Source organism: Heptranchias perlo, chromosome 2 (assembly GCF_035084215.1).
Source record: "Heptranchias perlo isolate sHepPer1 chromosome 2, sHepPer1.hap1, whole genome shotgun sequence".
Classification (NCBI taxonomy): Eukaryota; Metazoa; Chordata; class Chondrichthyes; order Hexanchiformes; family Hexanchidae; genus Heptranchias; species Heptranchias perlo.
Window position 1 is genome coordinate 38688263 of NC_090326.1, and position 26301 is coordinate 38714563.

The 26301-nt window shown below is 43.4% G+C and overlaps 1 protein-coding gene and 1 long non-coding RNA gene across 8 annotated transcripts in view; one reads left to right on the top strand and one right to left on the bottom strand.

Moving 5' to 3' along the window:
• Positions 1-6583: 6583 nt before the first annotated feature.
• Positions 6584-12464, bottom strand: LOC137337607 (uncharacterized). The gene is made up of 2 exons (XR_010966608.1): positions 12063-12464; positions 6584-11883 (listed from the first exon to the last, which is right to left on the bottom strand). It is a non-coding gene; the product is annotated as an uncharacterized lncRNA (long non-coding RNA).
• Positions 12276-26301, top strand: part of mak (male germ cell-associated kinase) — a 136214-nt gene continuing 122188 nt past the window's right edge. For 4 of the 7 annotated variants that reach the window (XR_010966607.1, XM_068001746.1, XM_068001744.1 and 1 more), the window contains exon 1: positions 12519-12681. The gene's annotated coding sequence lies outside the window, so the exon portion shown is untranslated. Of the gene's footprint in view, positions 12492-12517; positions 12682-26301 lie in introns of those variants that run through there. The other 3 variants (XM_068001747.1, XM_068001749.1, XM_068001745.1) reach the window with 2 other exon arrangements.

Below are 26301 nucleotides of genomic sequence, written 5' to 3' on the forward strand. Positions count from 1 at the left end.
CCGCTTCCTCCTGCCCGCCGGGGGGAAGATCTCTGTCCTCCCCCTCCTCCTCACCCCGTGTATTGATACCTGGAGTGAGGCATCATTAAACTGGGAGCAGCCTTCCCCCTGGGCTGCTCCATGCTGTAATTTTTTCTATTTGTTGCAGCATCTGTCAGTGGAGGACTGCCCCTTTAAATAGAGCTCCTCCAGCTGACAGATCTTACTGCGTATGCGCAGCCCACCCGACTCGCAGATCAGCAGTGGGGAACCCGGAAGAACAGGTAAGTGGATCCAATTGAGCTGCGATCGCGCGGGTGGCTGACTAATTTCACCGGGCACGTTACCCACGCGCCCGATAGCCCCCCCGCCGCGAACCCACAGCCCTAGTAACATCAAGCCCTTACAGTCGCTTGCCCCGTTCACACAGGTCCCAGATGTCCTACAGAGGACACTGTGTTGGATTGAGAGTCCGATGAGAGGAACTTGCCGTGAAAAAGCCCATGAAAAGTCTATGGGCAAGTGCAAGTCTAACAAACGTTCGTTCGTTCGCCGTTCACAGGAAAATCCGGCCCAATATATTACAGGTCAATGAGTTGCTGCATCCTCGAAGCCTGTAGGCAGAATGTTATCTTTAGCCTTCTCTTCATGATATAGTAATGGGTGGGCAGTTTCCTTTTCCTCTTCTTCATCCTCAGCTCACTGCATGCTACAATAATTCACAAGACCCTTCCAAGGCTGTATTGCAGGTTATCATCAGATTAGTAAAGGCACTTGAAATGAGAATCATTACTCCTATATGCTGCTTGATAACAATTCTAGTTGTTCCGTGGACCTTACTATATCTGTTGTTACCTTCTGAATGCAGATGCTTTATAGGAGTCATTAGCCATGACTGCAATGAATATCTCTGAGGGCTGATTTCTATCTTTGGGTATAAGTCAGTTCACGATGTGATTGGGGTTCTTCTAAAGAATGGTTAGTTAGGCATTCACATCTCATTGCGATGTCTGCTGGCACAACCATCTTTGGGAAGAGGAGTCTCCACCAATATGTCTGCCAAAGCAAGGTATGCTACTTCTCACTGCAGATGTAGGGGTGAGAGTACTGGTGGGAGGGCATAAAGCATCTGTCAGGCAGCTTGACATGGCATCCCTTCACAGCTCCTCCTTTTCCTCCAAACACGTCAGCTTGGAGGATCCCTATTTGCAAAACCCCTGATACCAATAAAGGAAACTTGGGACAAAAAAAACCTATTGCACCACCATTGACAGAAGGGTGTAATTACAGCATGACTAGTTTACAAAGGAATTTATAATAGCAATATAAAAATAAGGACAGAATATGTACCTTTAAAATGGGGATTGAATTATGTCTACATGTTCCGGTCCAATTATCCCTGGCCTCTAACTCCATCTCACTTGAAGTCTAAATTTAGTCTCGACTCCCCGTATGCCACAGGAAATCAATTAGTATATATCTTTTAAAATTCTAAAGTGGATGAAATAAAAACAGAAAATGCTGGAGTTCAGCAAGTCAGGCAGCATCTGTGGAGAAAGAAACAGGGTTAACGTTTCAGGTCGAAGACCTTTCGTCAGAACTGGAAGGTGTTAAAAGAGTTAAATATGAAGCCTGCTGTTGCAAAATACTTACCAAACAGCAATTACTTTAACTAAAAAACCCTTAGGCAGGATTTAGAGCACAGAACTCCTTTAATGGAGTAACTATAACTTGCAGCTTCATCCCATGAGTAAAGTGATAAATATGCTATTTTAAAGCTACCCATTGAATGATTTCTGCAGATGACACCTCTCTGTCTGAACACGGTGATTGCCTTGGCAACGGGCAGTTGCAGGGGCAGTCTGTAAACACCATGTATTATTCAATATGTATAAATGCGTAGGCTTCAAGGAGATCTTGAAACATTTACCTGAGGAAGGAGAAAATCTCCGAAAGCTTGTGAATTTAAAATAAAATTGCTGGACTATAACTTGGTGTTGTAAAATTGTTTACCATTGAATGATTGATTAACAGTCCCTGTTGAACAAATAAAATGTCCCTTTCATTGAGCAGCTATGTATTTTCCAGTGCACTTTAGGCAAAGATATGTTTCACCATTGACTGTGGGATTCAAAACCCCTTTAACAAAAGATATTTGAAGGAAAGGGTTAAATGTACCCCTTTTAAACAAAGACATTTGAAAACCTGCAAACACAGTGAAGTGGTAAACTGCATTCTTACAAATCCTGTTTTTCCCTCACTGACATTGATGGCATTGGAGAAGTATGAGTTTCAGGATTGAAGACATTGTACTGCAGATAGATATCTAGATTATTAAATAAATAAGCCAAATGGATAATATTGAGCTTGAAGTGTTGTCAGGCTTTCAAAACACATAGGCTTTTGGAAGCACAAGCTTTTCAACACAGCAGGGAGTAATGTAAGAAAAGGCAACAAGGACATGCAGCAAAGGCTTCGGATCAGGAAAGCAATGATAGGTGTGAAAAAAGCATGGGCCTCTCATTCCTATCTGGTAATCTGTTCAAAAGAACTGGGATTTGTAAAACATCAAATAGTATTGCATCCAACATATGGTCAAATGGTATAAGGAATAGATTTGAAGCCACTGAAGCAATCAAAATTAAAGACGTAAGGACCATTAAAAATGTCTGTGTATAGAAATTTAAGGGGGCTATCTCTACATGAAAGGCCATAAACAGAGACAGTAAAGGGGCCTTTCACAACCCATCGTTCGAGCACATGGTCTTTTCTACATCAAAGGGTCTCCAGTCACATGATCAAAGTCTAAACTGTCAATCATTGAAGTATGTTAATGATTGAGGCATAGCAACAGGGAGCGATTGGACAAAAAGAATGACCCTCCCCAATCCTACGTCCTATTGGTAGCAAACAATATAAAAAGACTTTGAGAGCAGAACGCTCTCTCTTCTTTACCACCCGGCAGTCACAAGGAACGCACACTGCAGTTGAACATCACGCAAGAAGAAAAAGATCTTGAGTTCTGAAGAGCTGATCAATCTTCAGGCCTGATGAGCAAAATCCTTGGTTTAAAGGTTGTATATGTGTTAACAATTTGCCTGATGTGTGCATGAATTGTTAAGTCATTACATAATAACGTTGTGAATTATTAAGTGTAATAGTGGGATTTTATAGAGGAAAGTCATTTGTAAGGTTTGATTTTGCTTCATGAATGCTCGTATAAATGATAACATCATTAAATAATTACTTTTGATTAACGAAACTACCCTGAGTGAGGATAACTTTCTTTGCTTGACTATTCGTCCAGTATCCAAGAATCACAAAATATGGAATTCCCTACCTGACTTCTCTTTTTTGCCCCACCCCACCCCACCCCTCAAAACATAGACATATCTCTTAAATACCTCATCAATTCTTACAATCTACTCCGAGGACTGTAGTTATCAGTTGGGCTATCAGGCTGCTTGCTAGCTTCAGTCTAAAAATACAAGTTACCTTGCACTTGTGAAACAACAGGTCAAGGACACAAGGTATAGACTGATCATTTTAGAAGAATGAATGGGGGGGGTGTTAGAAGAAATTTTCAACAAAGGATTATTAGAACAGAGAATGTTTTACAACAAGTGGTTGTTGAGGCAGACTATAACTATTTAAAAGAGAGTTGGATAAATATTTGAAAATGAAGAATATAAAAGGATTCCAGCCAGAAGTGCCGAGTGGATGATCCATTTCGGCCTCCTCCCGATATCCCCACCATCACAGAAGCCAGTATTCAGCCAATTCGATTCACTCCACGTGACATCAAGAAACAGCTGAGTGCACTGGATACAGCAAAGGCTATGGGCCCCGACAAGATCCCGGCTGTAGCGCTGAAGACTTGTGCTCCTGAACTAGCCGTGCCTCTAGCCAAGCTGTTCCAGTACAGCTACAACACTGGCATCAACATCCTGAGGGACACCATTGACCAGAAACTTAACTGGACCAGCCATATAAATACTGTGGCTACAAGAGCAGGTCAGAGGCTGGGTATTCTGCAGCAAGTGACTCACCTCCTGACTCCCCAAAGCCTTTCCACCATCTACAAGGCACAAGTCAGGAGTGTGATGGAATACACTCCACTTGCCTGGATGAGTGCAACTCCAACAACACTCAAGAAGCTCGAAACCATCCAGGACAAAGCAGCCCACTCGATTGGCACCCTAAACATTCACTCCCTTCATCACCGGCATACAGTGGCTGCAGAGTGTACCATCCACAGGATGCACTGCAGCAACTCGCCAAGGCTTCTTCGACAGCACCTCCCAAACCCGCGACCTCTACCACCTAGAAGGACAAGAGCAGCAGGCACATGGGAACAACACCACCTGCACGCTCCCCTCCAAGTCACACACCATCTCGACTTGGAAATATATCGCCATTCCTTCATCATCGCTGGGTCAAAATCCTGGAACGCCTTTCCTAACAGCACTGTGGGAGAACCTTCACCACACGGAATGCAGCGGTTCAAGAAGGCACCACCACCTTCTCAAGGACAATTAAGGATGGGCAATAAAAGCCGGCTTCGCCAGCAATGCCCACATCCCATGAACGAATTAAAAAAAATTCCAGCAGGTGAATGGGACTTGAATAAATAGCTCCAGTTGAAGACCTAGTACTGGCAAAGGAGATGTGCTAAATGACCACCTTCTGTGCTATAATTTCTAAGATTTTAAGACACAGTGAAAAGGGTTATTTATAAAAGATGATCAGAATTTCTGTTTACATTGCCAATAGAAATGTTGATTTTTTAAAAAAATTATACATATTTCTTACAAATTCTAGTGAAGCAAGTAATTTTACTGGCAATTTCATCTCAAAGAATGACTGTTTACAAAGTGTTCTGCGTGAGGGCAAATAAACATCTGCTTTTTCTTTTGTGGATCAAAGAGATAATGTTACGGTACATTGAAAACACAGACACAGACAAACACAGCTGGTTGATCTTGTTAATTTGCCACGTGTAGTTCAAAATGAACAATGGAGCCATTGTATTTAATTCCATAACAGGACTCTGCCGGCAGTGGTATAATGCCATTAATGTTTATAACTGATGTCTTTGGCAAACTAATGTTTGAACCGCCATCTAGAGGAGCTGGGACTGCAGAGCATCCAAAACATTTTAATCTGTAAAGGTTTATGAGGATCACTCTTACATTGGCTATCCATCACAACACTGACGTGCAACTACTGACTCTCTTTACACCTTTATTATTGCCCCAAACAACAGAATATAGCACAGAAACAGTGAATGACAAACAGCTACACAGAGATCGGAAAACCAGTTGATGGGAAGAGGTGTCTTGTGCAGAACTATTTTATATAGACATTGATAAATGCCTGAAAAATCCATGTCCATTTCTGCGTAATAATGCCTTATTTGGGGTGGATAGGGGTGTGTGGGAGCAGAAATTGAGAGGACACTCAGTTTTGCCAGTTCTCTGTTCCATTTATTGTCCTTTGGCATTTCCACTTCTTACACTCACCCCCTTCACTTACTCTGCAATTATATAGCAGTTTGCAAACAATCAGAATACTTAGCCTTCCTGTATAGACTTGAACTGTGAAAGCTTACGGCATTGCTATATATTTATGTTAGTTTCAATGGTAAATAATCAGTAGCCCAACTACACATGTAACTAACTATTTTAATACCCAGCTTTGTCTTGTGCTCGAAGAAAGTTATCACTGGCATGATTATAAAGGTTTGTGTCATCCCAAAACAATCATTAGCATGGTTAAAAACGCTTTTATATATATCTGCCCTGCAGTTCATTACCACACATGCTAAACAGATGCCAGGTGGGACAATCCTCAGCCTCAACAATGGTCTTGAGTTGGAAGTTGGGTGCAGAAGGCACAATTTCTGGCAAGACACATGGATAAAGGGCCTCCGCACAGAATCCCAGCCGCAGTCAATTGGCACAGGAACTTGGGCTGGGTGGATCCAAGCCTCTGAAGTAAGAAAGGGAGGGGTCAAGGGGAATGACCCCAAGTGGCCCCATGTCTGTGGATGATGATGCCATGGGGGAAGCATGCAGATGAGAAAGAGCAAGGTGGGGGGAGGGGGTGGGGGTGGGGCGGGGGGAATGATGGATCCTTGGGGGACTTTGGGAGTAACAGTGCAGAGTTGGAAAGAGAAGCTATTGCTAGACATGCTCTGGTTTAGAGATAAGAATGGAACCAAGCGAGGTCAGTCCCACTGAACTGATCAATGGAGAGGTATTGGAAGGATTTTTGGGACCCATACCTTTTAGAAAATGGAAACTCATAATTACTGTAATAAGCTGAGGAATGTGAGACTTTGAATATGCACAGGCTGCCTGCAGAGAATAATACTGATGCAGGCTGCATGTTTTCTTCAGTGCGTATGCTCACACAGTAGAACATTGGGAAATACAGGCAAAGGCGCATGTTCAGAATTGTAGGAGTTGCTCGCTTAGCTGTTTGTGATGGCCCAGCGAAGAATATGAACATAAGCATTATTGAGAATAGGGTCTAGGATTGCTTAGGGAGCCTCTGCTCTGCTACTTACTTCCCAGTTCTGAAAGATTCAAGTTGACACCAATTGGTTTCAGTGGCAAGTACTTTATTGCAAAGAACAGTTTAATACACTTAATATTTAAGTAACGGTTTACAGAATGGAAATTGGAGATATATTACCTGCTACCATGCTGGGTAGAGCTCATGTGTTGGCCTCTTGCCTCTCGCGATCCTCTCAGCCCCCAAACCTTGAATCCCGCAAACCTTTAATCCCGCGGATCCTACTTTCTGAAGACTTCATCAGACTACACAGGCGTTAGGCTCCTGCTAGCATTGACATCTGCCTGGACAAATCTAGTCTGCACCATCAGGGTTCCTCTACCCTGAACTTTTGTTTGAACTGTATCTTTATACACTGTTGCTGAGGATCATGTGGCATGCTGACTTAACATCATCAGTGTTCAGTTCCATTCGCAACCCCTCAGATAATGAAGTAATCCGTGCCCACATACAGCAAGACCTGGACAACTTCCAGGCATGGGCTCATAAGTGGCAAGTAACATTTGCACCACACAAGTGCCAGGCAATGACCATCTCCAACAAGAGAGAGTCTAACCACCTCCCCTTGACATTCAACGGCATTACCATCGCCGAATCCCCCACCATCAACATCCTGTGGCTACAACAGCAGGTCAGAGGCTGGGTATTCTGCGGCGAGTGACTCACCTCCTGACTCCCCAAACCCTTTCCACCATCTACAAGGCACAAGTCAGGAGTGTGATGGAATACTCTCCACTTGCCTGAGTGCAGCTCCAACAACACTCAAGAAGCTCAACACCATCCAGGACAAAGCAGCCCGCTTGATTGGCACCCCATCCACCACCACCCTAAACATTCACTCCCTTCACCACCGGCACCCCCGTGGCTGCAGTGTGTACCATCCACAGGATGCACTGCAGCAACTCGTCAAGGCTTCTTCGACAGCACCTCCAAAACCCGCGACCTCTACCACCTAGAAGGACAAGGGCAGCAAGCACATGGGAACAACACCACCTGCACATTCCCCTCCAAGTCACACACCATCCCGACTTGGGAATATATTGCTGTTCCTTCATCATCACTGGGTCAAATTCCTGGAACTCCCTACCTAACAACACTGTGGGAGAACCTTCACCACACGGACTGCAGCGGTTCAAGAGGCGGCTCACCACCACCTCCTCAAGGGCAATTCGGGATGGGCAATAAATGCCGGCCTCGCCAGCGACGCCCACATCCCATGAACGAATAAAAAAAAAATTTGCTGAAGAGGCCAGACTGAACCTCATCCATTTGTTGAAAAGATCCTGGCTGAAGGTGCTGCCTTAACGTTATCAACTTGCTGAGGAGGACAGACTTAACCTCATCAACTTTGATGAGGAGATTAGGCTGGTAAACTAACATGTTCTAGACAATGGCAAGACACTTAATGTTCCCCTCATGTCTTTTGGGGAATGGAGCTTGCCTTTTTGCCAGACATTCTAGATTCTTCTTGTGGGGTTTAAATACACATTGTCCAAGCTAACTATCTTAATATACTGAATAAATGTGGTTAACTAAAATAAATGTGGTTAATATAAACGTATGATTAATACAATATGTGTGGTTACATATTAAATACATTTCATGATTACATACATTGCATTGAACAATTCTTTTATACTTGTTACATTTGTAGTACACAATGGAATAGTCTAACAGCATCATGTTTCTCAGAAGGGCACTGCTATCCAACAGAAATTATTATAGGTACTTCAAAACAAAAAATGTGATTTTATAGATTAGTGTAATAATTTTACTGTAAATTTTGTAATATATACACGTCTTTATTTTACAAACCTTAATTTCATAATTAAGTGCTTGGCTTAATAGAATTAGAAGAGGCAGACAGAAAAAAACAGCAAAACATGCATAACAATGACAGGTAAAAGAGAAACCATATCCTCCAACTCACAGTGAGCAATGCCACTGGATATCCCTCTTTCATTTTATAAAAACTTTTTCAGGTACAATCTAATTTAATTCTTCCATTCTTTCATTTCATTTCAATTTACACAGAATTTCTATACATACAATTCATTCTATATGTAATTTTAAAGTGGGTCGGTAGCCAGAAGATACAGATTTAAGATAATTTGCAAAAGAACCACAGGGGAGATGAGGAGAAATTGTTTTACAGCGAGTTGTTATAATCTGAAATGCACGGCCCGAAAGGCTGGCGGAAGCAGATTCAATAGTAACTTTCAAAAGGGAATTGGATATAATTTTTAATATAACTTTTTCAAAATGGAAGCCAACATGTCCTCCTCACAGAAGGAGATGTAGACAGCAGTAACATGGGTCCCACACTAACCGTTTCATTTTTGGGATGCTGGCAAGGCTGGCATTATTGTCCATCCCTAGCTGTCCTGAGAAGGTAGTGCTAGGCCTTTCTAAGCCACTTCAGAGGGCAGTTAAGAGTCAGCCATGCCATGAAGGTTGTGGAGCAGTTCTTATTACAACATAACCTTACTCTATCAGCTTGAAAACCTGCATGTCCTCACAGAAGTAGACCCACACAGCACAGGCCTAGGTCTGAGCCAAGCACTCAATTTAGCCCTGAGGTTTGCAAGTCTGATTAGCTTCCTCGTACATGAAACACAAAAAGTCAACATACAGGTGCAGCAGGTAATCCGGAAGGCAAACTGAATATTAGCCTTTATTTCTAGGGGGATGGAGTATAAAAGCAGGGAAGTCATGCTACAACTGTACAGGGTGCTGGTGAGACAACACCTGGAGTCCTGCGTACAGTCCAGGTGCCCTTATTTAAGGAAGGACATACTTGCATTGGAAGCAGTTCAGAGAAGGTTCATTAGGTTGATTCCAGGTATGGAAGGTTTGTCTCATGAGGAAAGATTGAACAGGTTGGGTCTATACTCATCGGAGTTTAGAAGAATGAGAGGAGATCTTATTGAAACACACAAGATTCTGAGGGGATTCGATAGGGTAGATGCTGAGAAGATGTTACCCCTCATGGGGGAATCTAAAACTAGGGGGCATAGTTTCAGAATAAGGGGTTGCCCGTTTAAGATGGAAATGGGGAGGAATTTCTTCTCCCAGAGGGTCGTGAATCTTTGGAATTCTTTACCCCAAAAAGCTGTGGAGGCTGAGTCATTGAATACATTCAAGACTGAGTTAGACAAATTTTTGAACAGCAAGGGAGTCAAAGGATACGGGGAAAGGGCGGGAAAGCGGAGTTGAGGTAAAGATCAGATCAGCCATGATCTCATTAAATGGCGGAGCAGGCTCAAGGGGCCGAACGGCCTACTCCTGCTCCTATGGTCTTATTACGGTCTTAAGCTCTAGACCCTCTCACTCTTTTATCTAATGAGGCTTTCATACATGGATTGAAGAAACAACATCTTTGTACCTAAAGGGCATTAGTGAACCAGTTAGATTTATATGACAATTTGACAGTTTCCTTTTATTTTCTGATTTTTATGAACTGAATTCAAATTCTCAAACTGCCATAGTGCGATTTGAACTCACTTTTTCTGGATTATTAGTCCAGGCCTCCAGATTACTAGCCCAGTAACACAATCACTACAGTACTGTACCCGCCTATCATGAAGTAATCTGCTCCTGTAATACTGCCAAGTACATTTCAGCTGTGTGGCCTGTGTTCTAATGAGCATCAGCCAAGATGGATACACCACTGTTAATACACCATATCTTTCAAATGTAATCACTTCTCTGTGTATCTACTTAGGCATTTTTTTTTGTCCTAAACATCAAACCAACATGCAAATCTACAAGGATGTTGTTTCTTCAATCCATGCATGAAAGCCTCATTAGATAAAGCAGTGATGGGGTCTAGAGCTGAAGCTAATCAGACTTGCAGAGTTCAGGGTCAAATTGAGTGCGTTGTACGTTCAAGCCCCACTCCAGAGGCTCAAGCACAAAATCTAGGCTGACACTCCAGTGCAGTACTGAGGGAGGGCTGCACTGTCGGAGGTGGTGTCTTTCGGATGAGACGTTAAAATGAAGCCGAGTCTGCTCTCTTCGATGGATGTAAAAGATCCCATGGCACTATTTCGAAGAAGAGGAGGGGGGAGAAGGGAATTATCCCTGGTGTCCGGGCCAATATTTATCCTTCAAACATTACTAAAACAGATTATCTAGTCATTATCACATGGTTTGCGGGACCTTTCTGTGCGCAAATTGGCTGCCATGTTTCTTACATTAGACTTCAAAAGTATTTCATTAGCTGTGAAGCACTTTGGGACGTCCTGAGGTTGTGAAAAGCGCAATATAAATGCAAGTATTTCTTTCTAGCTCGATTCTGATCCATGCCGTGACTATTTGCACATTTCAAAATCTACTTGCTCCAGGCTCACTGGGAGAGCATCAGTTACTATCTTGTATCATGTGAAATTTTCAAAAGTTATCTCTGAATAGCCCCCTTCCTGTGGCATAAATTTAATTTTACAAAAATTGACAAATGCTATCTTTGAAGCCATCACAATGTATGACCTGAAATTCCTCACCTGGTTGACAGTTCTTTTAATTTTGGTTTCAGCACAAGGGGTTAGTGAAATCGAGGAACTGATCATTGATAATACTTATCTGGCATCATGATCATCTGTATACTAATCCCAAATTCATCTGTGAGATGGTATCTTATTTCCATAGGAACCAAGAAATTGTTGCTGCAAATTTCTCTTCAGATTCTGATGGTCATCTTTATTGCATTTATTGGGCTGTGGTGTGTTACACTGAATGCATTGTTACTGAGTAATTCTAGGTAATTCTTTGTTCCTTATGGCCTGAAGACTTGGCTTGTTGAGTGAGTAAGCTATTGTTGGTAACTTGATGGCAGGAAGCCTCCCTGATGAAGGCCCTCTCCAACTATTCCATATCTCCTTCTGGAACAGTGCTCAAATAGGCATCCATTGATGATATAGCGCCATGGAGTACTTCACTTACTTTTTGCCAAGCACGATTGTCTGGATTACCTGGGGACTCATTCACTTTGCAAATCTGTGCTAATGGCAGGAGTGTCTCTTCTTCCATGAGAACCTTCAAATTGTCATGGGGGGGGTGGGGGGGAGGGCAAGAAGGTTCACCTTTGATTAATGATGCCATCATGCCACTGGTCTTGTAGTGAGGCAATTTGTCTTGAGTGTGTTCCTAGTGGCCATGTACTCAAGCATGGAGTATATGCGTGGAGACTGATCCCTGGAGAAGAACCATCAAGCCTCTCCTGAGGTTAGGCCTCTTTCAGTAAGGTTGCGAAACTTTTGGATTCGCCACAATAGTCACAAGCTGAATTTCCGCGACTGGTGGGCACCGCAGGGACTGGAGTGCATCCTGGATCGATATAATAAAATTATAATTTGACACTTATTTTGGGTTTATTGATTTACTGCACATAAAAACACACCCTAACCCCCCCCCCCCTTCTTATAAAAGGGGGGCCTAAACACTCAATAAAAAGTCACAAGTTGAACGTCTCTGCACAAGGATGTCAACGCCCGCTCTCAGGTCACCTGGCGACGAGTCTGCGCAGTAGCGAATGTGTCAACTCCCGCTCCCAGGTCACCTGGCGACGAGTCTGCGCAGTAGCGAATGTGTCAACTCCCGCTCTCAGGTCACCTGGCGACGAGTCTGCGCAGTAGCGAATGTGTCAACTCCCGCTCCCAGGTCACCTGGCGACGAGTCTGCGCAGTAGCGAATGTGTCAACTCCCGCTCTCAGGTCACCTGGCGATAAGTCTGCGCAGTGTGATCCAGTAGTCCGGGAAATGACGAGTCTGCGCAGATCAGCTGGAGGGGAGAGAGGAGGGTGTGAGATCGCGAGTTTGCGCAGTGGAGCTCCGAATTGAGGCGCGAGTGAATCTGCGCAGTGCGGCCTCAGCCTCCGGCCGATGATGGGGTCCAAGCACCAGAGCGGCTCGGCGCGGGGCGGGGCGGGGCGCTGGTGAGTATGCGCAGTGTGGCTCGAGGGCGTGGCGTGGCGTAGTACCGCGTTACCAAGGAGAAAGCGGCCGAGCGGCGGGGGAGGAGAGCCGGGATGTGAAAATAAACAGAGCAGCTGCACCGGGATAACGGCCGCGTCTCCTGTAGCAACCGGCACAAGTGAGGTGATCGCTGCGAGCAGCTGACACTGGGTAGGCTTCATTGATTTGATTGATTGATTGATTGATTGACACCGGGTTGTGAGTATGAGACCTGACCGCGGGGCTTGGGTCTGCAGCTGCCCACAGACAGCCGTCCTGATTGTCAAGATGTGACGGGGCTACTGGTGCAACTGAGGTCTGTGGCGGGTTTGAAGGGAATGGGCCTGGCGAGCAGTTATCGAGGCGCGCATTGCGAGCGAGTTAAAAACAAGCTTTGAGCTTCTAATCCCTTTTTTATTCGCGTCCATCGGTGCTCAGGACTGGAACATTTTTCTCCTTTGACACCTGCTGTTGGAGTCGGACGCTCCTTCGATAGAAACGGATACTATCGTTGGCAAAGAGTGATTGAGCCAAGCAGCAGGAGAGAGCAGAGTTAATATCACAATTAAGTTGATAAGATTGCTGCTGAAGACTGGCTGGGGCAGCGGAGCACCTTTTTTTTTACTGGGACCGGATTTTAAATCCAATCCAGACTGCCAAAATTAACTGACCGCAAGGGTCCTAAATAAAATGGGATTTGAGTATTTTAACCCTGTGAATACCAAATCACAGCAAAGCATCCAAAATTCGGCTCTGTAGTCGCTCAGAGAGATCATAAATATGACCGGCGTGGAAATGTCACACTGTCCATATACAGCAGAAGTGTCCATGTTCCCATTAATTATCTCAAGTTGCTGATACTAACAGATCTTGGTGTCCTGATTTAAGATGCAGTCACCATCAGCGTCACCATCAGCATCCCCATCACCATCAGCATCCCCATCACCAGCAGCATCAAAAACAGCCCTTTCCAGGCCCAAAGAATATCAATGGGACAAACAAATAAATGTAAGCAAAGTCACATATGAGCTTCAGCGCTCAGAACGAATTGGTAGGGCTCGGGGTACATCCCTGATGCAATGGGGTATTCAGCTATGGTGCTGCCATTGAAAATCAAGGGGAGATGGCTCGGCTTCCTCAACTATGTTGTAGTTGTTATTTTTCATATGTTCTCCTACTTTCATCAGTTATTTACCCCACCTCATTTCCTAGAATTAAATCAAACAATGCTTCTTTTTTGTTGGACTTGAAGCAAACTAATTGAAGAAACTGTTCTGGGAGCATTCTAAAAAGTGTTCCCTACTTCGATCACATACTTACTTTCCAGCCTACCATTGAGAGTTAAAATCATCCAATATTATTGCCCTGTTGTTCTTACAGATCTCTGAACTGTCTGCAGATCTCCCTCTCTGTCTCATCTCTGCTGTTTGGTGGCCTGTAATGCACACCAAGAATTGTACTATTTCCCTTCCTGTTTCTTAACTCTGTCCATATAGATTCTGTCCTGACAAACACAACTCCCTTGGATATCCTTACTTTCTAGAACGATGATAGAATCCTTTGCTAACATTGCCAACCACCCTTTTTTTTGTCCCTCCCTATATCTCCTGAAAATGTTATAATCAGGGATATTGAGTTCCCAAACCTTTCCAGATCTAAGCAATGTCCCTGATATGGATTCTGTATCATGTCTCTATAGTTATTAATGCTTGTAACTCTCCAATTTTATTTTGAATGCTTTGTGCACTCACGTACATACCACCCAATCCATTCCAGTTTGTTTGGAATATTGACTCGTATTCTTTTTTCCTGGTTATCTCATTTAATTTTTTGATTACAGTGATGTTTTTATCTCACTACCACAAAGCCTCTTTCCCTTTCTGCTGTGATATTTCCATTCTATTTCAGCTAAGCCTTCTGCTTCAATTCCAATGGCTTTATTAATCCTGCTCTCCCTCTCTATTATCAAACCTAGAATTTTCCCCTGCTATATTGAAAATGCTTCTTGAAAACATTTTCACCTGCCATTTTTCTCGGAAACTGAACTTTTCCAATGTCCAAAATAGGGTTTTAAATGGAATTAGAAAATCTTTTTTTTTCATTTCACAATAAGATAATTGCATTTACCAATTGAATTGACTTTCATGCATTTTAATACTCCCATTAAAATTTTCAGCCTGCCTCAAAAGCTTGGAATTTGACTGGATATTTTTACCGTACAACACACCTGTGGATTCTGAGCATATGCAGTTTTCAGTATTTCCCAGTATGTAACAGTGCATCAACAGAAATTGGAGAGTAGAAGAGTACATCCTCATTGTGTGAAGATTTGAGAGCTCCTTTGCTTTTTCTAAAAAAAAAACTATGAAAGAAACTGGAAATTCTCAAAGCTTTATTTCCCACAAGTGATGACATTTATGAAGAAGTGCTTTTTTCTGCCATGAACTGTTCAGTTGTGACAGGCAACACCTGTGAATAGCAATGGCTGTGATTGTGATTTCTTTGTTGATGGTTAGAAAAGAGAGGTTTTTTAAATAGAAAATGGAGTTGTTGTTTATTGCGGTAGAAAATAGCTAAAAAATCTATCTTCTGTACTGTTTTTGAGACTTATGGAATTTTTTTATATGTAAAAACCTGGAAACTGCATAAGCAATGAACTTTGGGGTAATTTTTTGTCAATGATTTATATTTATTAAAGTCTGCATAAGTCAGCAAACTCACTAGTAGAGTACTGAATTTTCCACTTCTCCCTTTTCCATATCAGGAAGTTACACACCCTCAGCCTGTGATGATCCACCCATTAATTTTAAGAAGCAGGAAATTTATACTTAAATGCTTTAAGGCAAGAACATATAGACAGGAACCAGTTTATGATGAGGAAATCAGTGGTGGTGGGGTACCTGAGAATGCAAAATGGACAGTAGTTGGATCGGGAAAGGAGGTGGATGGGCAGGGACATAGTTGAGAGTTGGAACCTAATAGTTTGAAACGGGCCAGTGGTACTTTGGGTCCCATTCTGTTCTTGGATCCTGGTCGCCACACTACACCCAGATACCATCAAATCCTATTACCAGCAGACTATATTCAACCCCCCCCCCCACCTCCAAATCATCCAAAATCCACTCCTGAGTCCTGCTGGATCTTAGCATTGCCCTCCCCAAACTTTTGCTCCATCCCCAGATCCCTTTCAGTTCTCATAACCCTGTGGCTGTAATCCCAGAACTGTCTCAGAGCTCGCAGACCTGATGCCTTTTCCCAGTGCTATTTACAGTTGTGACACCAATCGCCCTCTATTTGTCCTAGTTCTCTTGATCCTAAAACCCGAGATTAGCTTTGGCTGGGTAATAACATGGCAGCAAAGTCTGTCTGTTCATTTTGCTGGGCGTGAATGTGCATTTTAATTTACATACAACCTTAATAAGACAGTCTTTTATTGCAAGAATACTATAGGTCCAATTTAGTTAACTGAAGAAACTGCTTATGCCGTTTTCAACTTTTTCACTGTTTGTTAATTGCAATTAAATGAGAATGCAATAGGATTACTATGAAGATCAGCCACTGCTCATACTAATTCCTTGAGATTACACAGATCTGCCCAGTGATTACTATAGACTGCAAAATGCAGCATTGAAGTGAGAAATAATAACAGGTCTTTGTATCTGTCAGGGATGTCCAAGATATGGCTTGTGGGCCACTGGCAGTCACTAAACTCTATTCTAATTATACTTTCATTTCCTATTCACTGGATTGTCCTGTTTGAATTGCTGGGGCCTGGAGATTTGGAACAGGCTGTTCTTGCTTCATTGGCGGATAATTTCGAAAGCAGAATATCAATTTTTATTTTAGTATCAGCAACTTGAGATATATGCAAATTAATTGAAACTGGATTTAAACTGTATATGAGACTGTACGGCTCCATAGTATAGACCTAAGTAGCTCATGAAGGCAAAGCAGTTGGATACTTCTAGCATATATTTAGTAGATTTGAAAACTCAGATACTTTTATTATGAGGCTTTAGAAGAACATACCGGACCGGTATAAGACCAGAAAAAGTTCTGCAGTCCGACTAGTCACAAAAACCAATACCTCTCAATCGCCTGCTCCCTCAAATAGCTATTCAATGCACCTTTAAATTTTTCCACACCATCATCGCCTACTACTTCCCTGGACAATCCCTTCTACGTGTTCACCACCCCCAGCGTAAAGTAGTTAAATCTAAAGTGCTTCCCCACCGTCTCTCTTCTAATCTTGAACTTTTGTCCCTAATTCTAGTGCTTGTAGCAATCTCGAAGGTTTACAAAATGTATACTTTGTAGAAGGAACAATGAGTCATGAATAAAAGTACAAACGTGCAAAAAATAACACAGGTCCTGTGACTGGGAGAGATACAAAGCATAGCAAAGGGTGACATAACCGATAGTAAGAGCTACAAAAAGGGAGTATGAAAAGAAACTTGCAAGGGGTACCAAAATTAACACATTTTTTACTATTGTATTTAGGAAAAAGAGGGTGGTCAAGAGCAATGTGGGCTCCTTAAAAACTGATAATGGTGATATTGTAAATGAAAATAAGGAAATGGCGGACATGTTAAATAATTACTTTGCATCAGTATTTACAGTGGAGGAAGAGGATAGCATACCAGACACCCCAAGGAAACTAATTTTGTATCAGGAATGGGGACTCACCATAATTAATGTAAGCAAATTAACAGTAATGAAGAAAATAAAAGTACTAAAGAGTGACAAATCCCCAGGATCAGATGGCTTCCATCCCAGGGTTTTAAAGTAAGCAGATGAGAACATTGCAAATGCCCTATCTATAATCTTCTAAAGTTCTCTCGATTCAGGAAGCATTGTAAGCAGTGTAGGGGGAAGCATAAAATTACAGAGAGATATTAATAGATTAAGTGAATGGGCAAAACTGTGGCAAATGGATTTCAATGTAGGCAAGTGTGAGGTCACCCACTTTGGACCTAAAAAATGATAGATCAGAGTACTTTCTAAATGATGAAAAGCTCGAAACAGTGGAAGTCCAAAGAGACTTAGGAGTCCGTGTACATAGATCATTAAAATGTCATTGGCAGGTACAGAAAATAATCAGAAAGGCTAATGGAATGTTGGCCTTCATATCTAGAAGACTAGAATACAAGGGAGTAGAATTTATGCTACAGCTATACAAAGCCCTGCTGAGACCACACCTGGAGTACTGTGTTCAGTTCTGGGCACTGCACCTTAGGGAGAATATGGTCTTGGAATAAGTGCAGCGTAGATTTACTAGAATGATACCTGGACTCCAAGGGTTAAATTACGAGGCGAGATTACACAAACTAGGGTTGTATTCCCAGGAATTTAGAAGATTAAGGGGTGATTTGATCGAAGTTTTCAAGATATTAAGGGGAACTGATAGAGTAGATAGAGAGAAACTATTTCTGCTGGTTGCGGAGTCTAGGACTAGGGGACATGGGCTAAAAATTAGAGCCAGGACTTTCAGAAGTGAAGTGAGGAAACACTTCTACACGCAAAGGGTGGTAGAAGTTTGGAACTCTCTTCCGCAAACGGCAGTTGATGCTAGCTCAATTGTTAATTTTAAATCTGAGATTGATAGATTTTTGTTAACCAAAGGTATTAAGGGATATGGGGCTAAGGCGGGTATATAAAGTTAGGTCACTGATCAGACATGATGTCATTGAATGGCGGAACAGGCTTGAAGGGCTAAATGGCCTACTCCAATTCCTATGTGGTATATCAGTGGTTTCTGCAGTTTCCTGCTTTGTGTTGAAACAATCACTGCATTGTAAACAGTTAATTCGGTTTAACGTCTCATCTGAAAGGTGGCACCCCCCGACAGTGCAGCACTCTCTCAGTACTATATTAAAGTGTCAGCCTCAATTATGTGCGCCAGTCCAAGAGTGGCATTCGGAACCCATGACCTCCTGACTCAAAGGTGAGCGTGCTACAGTTGAGCCAAGAGATAGCAACCTTGGTGCTTGACATAAAGGAATAGTGAAAGAATATGGGGAGTGAACAGGATAGTGGATTAGACTAGGTAGCTTATCTACAGTAGTCATAAGTGCATATCTATCACTTCTGCCTTAAATGTTAAGAGTTTCATTTTTTGCAGCAGTTATGATGCTGACCTGACTTTTTACCCATCAATCCCTTGAAAAAAAGTATTTTGTTGCCGTTCAGAGGGGTTTGTATTTTAAGGATAAGGGACGTTCTGGATAATTGTTTTGTTTGGTAACAAAGCTTGAGGCAAACCGATTATTAAACAGAAGCTAGCTGTTTTTATTATGATATATGTCTCTATGCCAGGGGTGTCAAACATGCGTTCCGCATCAAAAATTTAATCCGACCCTGTGGTGTCCTGCACGGAAGGTTGCTGAATCTACCGCAATAGGATACGAGTCTTTCTGGCGTAACTTGTAACAGCCAGGAGAACTACGACTTTTACATTTCGTGCCGCTGCAGCGCCCCCCCCCCTCCCCCCACACTCCGTGACATCACCACCCAAACAGAGACAGAGAGCCGGCCCCTGCTCAGATGACTGGAAATGGGACCAGCTTGTGGAGGGTAGAGGTGTGTGGTTGGACTGGAAGAGAGTGAACAGGGACTAGGGAGGGATTGAGAGACTGGGACTCCAATGGGGGTTCGGTGAGTTTGGGACATGGGGAGGGGGGGAAGTGGTGAATGCTGAGATTGCGAATCAGGGAGGATGGGTTTGTGATATTGGGACTCACTCGGGAGGGCGGATGGTTGGTGAGCTTGGGACTCGGAGGGGAGTTGGGGGCGGCTTGGCGAGAGTGGGACTCGGTGGGGGGCGGCTTGGCGAGAGTGGGACTCGGTGGGGGGGCGGCTTGGCGAGAGTGGGACTCGGTGGGGGGGCGGCTTGGCGAGAGTGGGACTCGGTGGGGGGGCGGCTTGGCGAGAGTGGGACTCGGTGGGCGGGGCGGCTTGGCGAGAGTGGGACTCGGTGGGCGGGGCGGCTTGGCGAGAGTGGGACTCGGTGGGGGGCGGCTGGCGAGAGTGGGACTCGGTGGGGGGGGCGGGGCGGCTTGGCGAGAGTGGGACTCGGTGGGGGGGCGGGGCGGCTTGGCGAGAGTGGGACTCGGTGGGGGGGGCGGGGCGGCTTGGCGAGAGTGGGACTCGGTGGGGGGGCGGGGCGGCTTGGCGAGAGTGGGACTCGGTGGGGGGGCGGGGCGGCTTGGCGAGAGTGGGACTCGGTGGGGGGGCGGGGCGGCTTGGCGAGAGTGGGACTCGGTGGGGGGGCGGGGCGGCTTGGCGAGAGTGGGACTCGGTGGGGGGGCGGGGCGGCTTGGCGAGAGTGGGACTCGGTGGGGGGGCGGGGCGGCTTGGCGAGAGTGGGACTCGGTGGGGGGGGCGGGGCGGCTTGGCGAGAGTGGGACTCGGTGGGGGGGGCGGGGCGGCTTGGCGAGAGTGGGACTCGGTGGGGGGGCGGGGCGGCTTGGCGAGAGTGGGACTCGGTGGGGGGGCGGGGCGGCTTGGCGAGAGTGGGACTCGGTGGGGGGGGCGGGGCGGCTTGGCGAGAGTGGGACTCGGTGGGGGGGCGGGGCGGCTTGGCGAGAGTGGGACTCGGTGGGGGGGCGGGGCGGCTTGGCGAGAGTGGGACTCGGTGGGGGGGCGGGGCGGCTTGGCGAGAGTGGGACTCGGTGGGGGGGCGGGGCGGCTTGGCGAGAGTGGGACTCGGTGGGGGGGCGGGGCGGCTTGGCGAGAGTGGGACTCGGTGGGGGGGCGGGGCGGCTTGGTGGGTGGAGGAAAATGCAAGAGTGCCGACTGCAGGCCTGCAGCAGTGCTGTGGAGCCAGAGAAGCGCTCTTTACTGTTTCTTGAATTGTCTCCGGCGGTTCCTTGAAGGACAACTTTGCAGGAAAAACTAATCGGCACATGTTCCACTTCTTATTTTATGCATTTGCCGAAGGGTCCTGAAACAGGTGCAGCACATTTAAATTGATCAACGTTGATTTTAGGCGGCCACCAGGGATGCCTAAAAACAGAGAGGACCAATGTGGCGGCGGCCATACTGCCAGAGCAGATTAGGTGTAGGACCTCGTGTCCAGTATTAGTATACATTGCGCCCGTTTTACACAAAAAACAGGCGAAACACAAAGCAGTTTCTACCCCAGTCGTTCCAAATAATCTTTGCTGAATGTGGCCCACGCCAAGTGCAGGTTGTCGGATCAGGCACACGTGTAAATTGCGTTTGACCCCCCTGCTGAATGCTGTTCCTTTGTTGGTCAGGCACATCGTGGAAAGCCCACCAGCCAATTTTACACATATGGCCACAATTTGGTTTAAGGGTTTCAATTACCACTATCTGCAAAGCAGCTAGATGGAGTATTGTGGATTTACCAAGCATTGCTACCTTCATTGGACATTTCAGGATGATGAAATCTTTGTTATTGCCTTGCTTCAAATAAGCCTTATTGTTTGGTAGTAGAGTTGCCCACCTCAATTCGTGTGCTAATTTGATAAGATTAAGTTGTATGAAGAGATTGAACAAATAGGAAACCGTGTTGACGGCCATACCTACAATAAGTAATCTCTCTTTCTATGTGAGCGTTGAACTATATTCAAACCTTTCCCCGCTTTCCCCCCCTCTTTTGCTCTAGCTTCTATGTTTGTTTGTTTTTTAAATCTGTTGTATCTTGGAGTGTACCTTATTGTTCAACTTAGCCTTTTTGCTGCATCCTTCAGACAGGCAACAGCGATGTGTTGCAGAAAGAAATCTTTCTGTTCAGTGGAGGTGGGGAAAGATCTCCTGATGAGATATCCAAGATGTTGCTAAACCTCCAAAGGGAAAAGTGTCTAAGATGGTGTATCATGTAGAAGTATTCAATTTCAATTGTATGTAAAATTTGATCTAGGCTCAAAGAATCAAGAAAACTCTACTTGTGGGTAGTAATTTTAATGTTCTTTGGTGTGAGGTTATTTTCTAAAACACTGAGGTGAAACCTAGTAGCAGCCAATTGTATAAAACACATTGTTAAATGGGTTTACTTTACATTGTCACAACAGGTTCCACAACAATTAAAGTGAGATTGAAAAATCTTGTTTATGTTGTCTAGTGACAACATAATAGTGTGGGCATTTCAAATGGGGTGGTCCATGGCCTACCAAAAAAGCGAGCAATGTGTGCTTTATTCATTATGGAAAAAGATAGGATGAAGAGTTTTAAAAGCGCTGAACCTTGTGGGGAAGGAATGGCAAACAAAAATAACGTTAACAACTTAAGAGAATGGAGAAAAAAATTGTATGAAGAAGTTCTGTTTGTTTTACTGAGACAGTGAAGATAACACGTCCTTTAATTAACTTTGGTTGCACCCTGAGGTTGTGAAAGGTGCTATAGAAATGCAAGTTCGTTCTTTTTTTAAGTTCTTTTGCTGTTCCTTTTGATCTGCTCTTGGAGTTTCAGCATTAAAACAGAGATTTGAGTTGAGGTTGTTGCATTTTATCTTCACTATCTCAGTAAAATGAACAGAACTTCTAATTAAATTATCCTAGTAGGGAAAGGAAGTTAAAAAAAATGCCTTAAGGAGTGACTGCGAAAGTGGAATGCAACCTTTTTATATTCACAAAAATTTCAGAGAACATTGTTCATAAAGTAAGTGTCAGCTTGGTTCAGTTAGAAGCACTGTCATTTCTGAGTCAGGAGGTTGGGAATTGAAGCCCCACTCCAAGACTTGAGCACATAATCTAGGTTGACACTTCAGTGCAGTACTGAGGAAGTGCTGCATTGTTGGAGGTGCCGTCTTTCAGAGGGGATATTAAACTTGCCCGGTCTGCTTACCCGGGGTGGATGTAAAAGATTTCTCAGTACTTGTCTGCCCTTCTTCGAAAGTTTTCCCCGTATCCTGACCACCATTCCTGCTTCAACCAATGCCACCACAGGGGATAATTCAATATTGGACTTAGTTCTAATATATAAGGAGGAAACAATAAGCAAAGTGGAAGTAAGGGAACATTTGGGTTCTGGTGACCATAATGTTCTGACATTCAGGGTAGACATGAGGATAGAAAATAAAATGAAGCCAATAAAAAAAACTAATTTTTAAACAAGTTGATTTTAAGGTTATGAGAGAATGCACGGAAATGGTAAAATGGGAAGGTACTGGAAGGAAAGTGGAATTGTTTAAAGGGATAGTTTTTAAGATGTAAAAGCAATTTATCTCAGGGATAGGTCACGGATAGATTAAAAGAGTAAGACCCGTTTGGCTTACTGACAAAGTTGTGAAAGGCATTATGGGAGAAAGAGAAAGCATACAAAATGTTTAAATGTTCAGGAAAGAAACGGGATATGGAGATCTATAAAGATTGGCTGAGGAATAGCAAGAAACTGACAAGGTCTGCAAAGAGGGGTCACAAGGAGAACATAGCTAGAAACAGTAAAGCATTCTTCAAGCAAACAAAGGGCGCAAAGAGGGGTTGACCCACTAAAAAATGAGAATGGGGAAGTGGTGTCTGAAGATAGAGAAATTGCGGAATTATTTAACTGTTATTTTTCAAAAGTGTTCACCAAAGAAGTTGGGGAGGGTGGAGGGGGAGAGGGGGAGAGGGGGAGGGGGGGAGGGGGGGGGAAGGGCGGGGAAGGGCGGTTGGCGAGATGCCAGAATTGAGGATGCAGTTGAAAAGGTAAAAAATTTTAAAATTACAAGAAAGGATTTTTTAAAAAAATGTATTCATTCTCGGGATGTGGGCGTCACAGGCAAGGCCAGCATTTATTTACCATCCTGTTGCCCCTGAGAAGGTGGTAGTGGGCTTGAACTGCTGCAGTCCATGTGTAGAAGGTACTCCCACAAGGCTGTTGGGTAGGGAGTTCCAGGATTTTGACCCAGTGACAATGAAGGGATGGCGATAAATAAATGTCCAAGTCAGAATGGTGTGTGACTTGGAGGGGAACTTGGAGTTGATGGTGTCCTCATGCACCTGCTGCCTTTGTATTGGGGTGGTTGTTGAAGTTTAAGGTAGGTAAGGCTCCTGGCTCTGCCAACTTTCAACCCAGGATTCTGAAGGAATTGGCTCATATGATTGTGTCCTCTTGTGAATATTTTTCAGAGTTCACTGGACTCGGGTCAAATCCCAGAAGATTGGAAAATAGCAAATGTGACTCCCCTCTTCAAAAAAAGAGTGAGGGTTGAAGCATCAAATTATTTATCTTACTTCCACAGTTTGGAAAGTGTTTGAAAGTATCATGGAGCCTCTTGAGGGGCATGAGCTATTTTGAGACAGTCAACATGGTCCTAGGAATAGGAATTCATACTTGACTAAATTATTGGATTTCTTTGAGGAGATGATAGACCTCGTAAATAGGGGAGAAACAGTGAATGATATCTACCTGGATTTCACAAAGGCATTTGATATTGTCCTATGTTATAGGCTACTACATAAGGTCCAAGCCCATGGAATAGATGGGAATATATTAAAATGAATTTGCAAATGTTTGGTTGGTAGACAACAATGGGTAGTAGTGCATAGGCAGGTATCTGGTTGGCAGCCAATTACCTGTGGAGTGACACAAGGTTCAGTATTGAGGCCACAGTTAATAATTTTTATAAATGATTTAGAGGAAGGAATTATCTCAAGTGTCCAATTTAACAGATGATCCCAAATTATAAGCAGTGGCAAATGACGAATATCGGTGCACACAAATTCAAAAGGATTTTGACAAATGTGATCAGTGGGTGGAGAAATGGCAGATGCAATTTAATACAGAAAATTGTACGTTTGAGATTTGGCAGAAGGGAACATTGATGTTGATTATGTGCTCAATGGGAATGTACTTGAGATAGCTGATAAGTAAAGTGATTTTGGGGTTTTAGTGGCCAAGTCACAGTGTTCCCAGACTTTAAAAAAAAAACAAACAGGATGTTGGGATACATAATATGGAGTATAACATGTAAATCCAGAGAGGTCATTTTAAAATAGTATTTGGTCTTGGTGAGACCACATTTGGAGTACTGTGTGCAGCTTTGGTCTCCCTATTTCAAAAAGGATATTCAGTTATTGGAGGGGGTACAAACAAGGGCTACACAGTTGATCCCAGAACTTAAGAGAATAATGTGAGAGAAAGATTGACTACCCTAGGTCTTTTCTCTCTTGTAAGGAGAAGACTGTGGTGGGATATGATAAGAGTGTTTAAGATTACAAAGGGTTTGGACAAATTGGATCTAAATAAGCTTTTCTGTTGTGTACAGAATTTAAGCACAAGGGATCATATTTATAAATTAAGGACAATAAAAGAAAATCGGAATTGCAGGAGGAACTTTTTTGCTAAATAGGTGGTAAGTATGTGGAAAAGATTACTGGCATGGGAGGTGGAATGAGAGATTGTACAATGTTACTAACTGATACTGATTTATAGGTAGTTTTGGAAACTGTCCAATCTACTCAAACACATCAACTACAAGCCTTTATAGCCACCAAAAGGAAGCTTCATTCTAGAACATAAGAACGTCAGAACTTTTATGCTATTCTCCAAGAAGCCAATGCCTTTTTCAGAGATCAACCCTATCTAACTGCCTTCTTGCAATTATTTCTCTCTCCAGAAACACATCCAATTACTTCTTGAACCTACTTATACTGTCTGTATCAGTGGCCTTTACAGATAACCTAATTATACACCTCTGCTACCCTTTCGATGAATATATTCCATCTAACTTTTCTTACTCTTAACTTCCTTTTTAAAAAAAAATTGTGTCCCTTGTATTTGAATCTTTCAGCATTCTGAACAAAATGCCCAGACCAACTTTGTCAATTCCCTTCAAAATATTGAAAAGTTCAATCAGATCACTGAAATCTTTTTTCCAAAGGTCACAAGCCCATCTTCCTTAGCCTTTTCTTATGAATTAAATTCCTAATTTGTGGAATCATCTTGGTTGCTCGCCACTATATCCTCTCAGCAGCAGGATTATCCTTCCTATGAATAGGTGACCAGAACACAGTATTCCACGCAAATGTGACCAGTGCCTTGTATAGGAAACATTTACTTCATATTTCTGTTCTATCCCTCTGCAAATGCTATCCAATACCCTGTTTACTGCTGCCAAGCACTGTGCTGGTTTCATAGATTTATCCACTATAAGCCCCAGCTCTTTTTTGTGATTAACACACTGTATCACTATTCCAACTAACACATACTCCTTCTGTTGGTTGCTTGTTCCCATACTAACTATCCACATTGAACTGCATCTGCCACTTATTGGTCCAGTTAACTAAAAGGTCATAATTCTGCTGAATCTGGTTGTATTGTTCCTCATTATTTGCCTTGATTCCTATTAACTTCATTGAAGGAAAACCGATCTACCACCTGTTTTCCATCCCCGCTAAAGTTGAATTTTACCCTCTGAGGTTGTCCGCCTTTGCTCAATTGGTAGGCAGTGCTGTGCAGTCGGAGTTGTCATCTTTCGGATGAGATGTTAAACCTCTGCCCTCAAAAAAATACTTAAATGGCTGTAAAGCGCTTTGAGACATCCTGAGGTTATGAAAGGTAGCACATAAATGCAAGTCTTTCTTTTCTTTCTCTTTTTTTTTTCTCTTTTTTTCCTTCTTTTTCTTTCTTTCCTTTTCTCTCTTTCTCCAGAAAACCCAGTCTGCCATTAGATTTTTTTTAAAATGCATTATCTACGTGAGGTGCTGCTTTTAATTTCTTGTGAACCTTAACCCCCAAATCAATGCTCTTCCAGATCACATGATTTTACCCCATTCAAAGTATAATTTTTTTTAACCATAAGGTACCACATTACACTTACTGACATTGAATTCTATCTGCCACTTT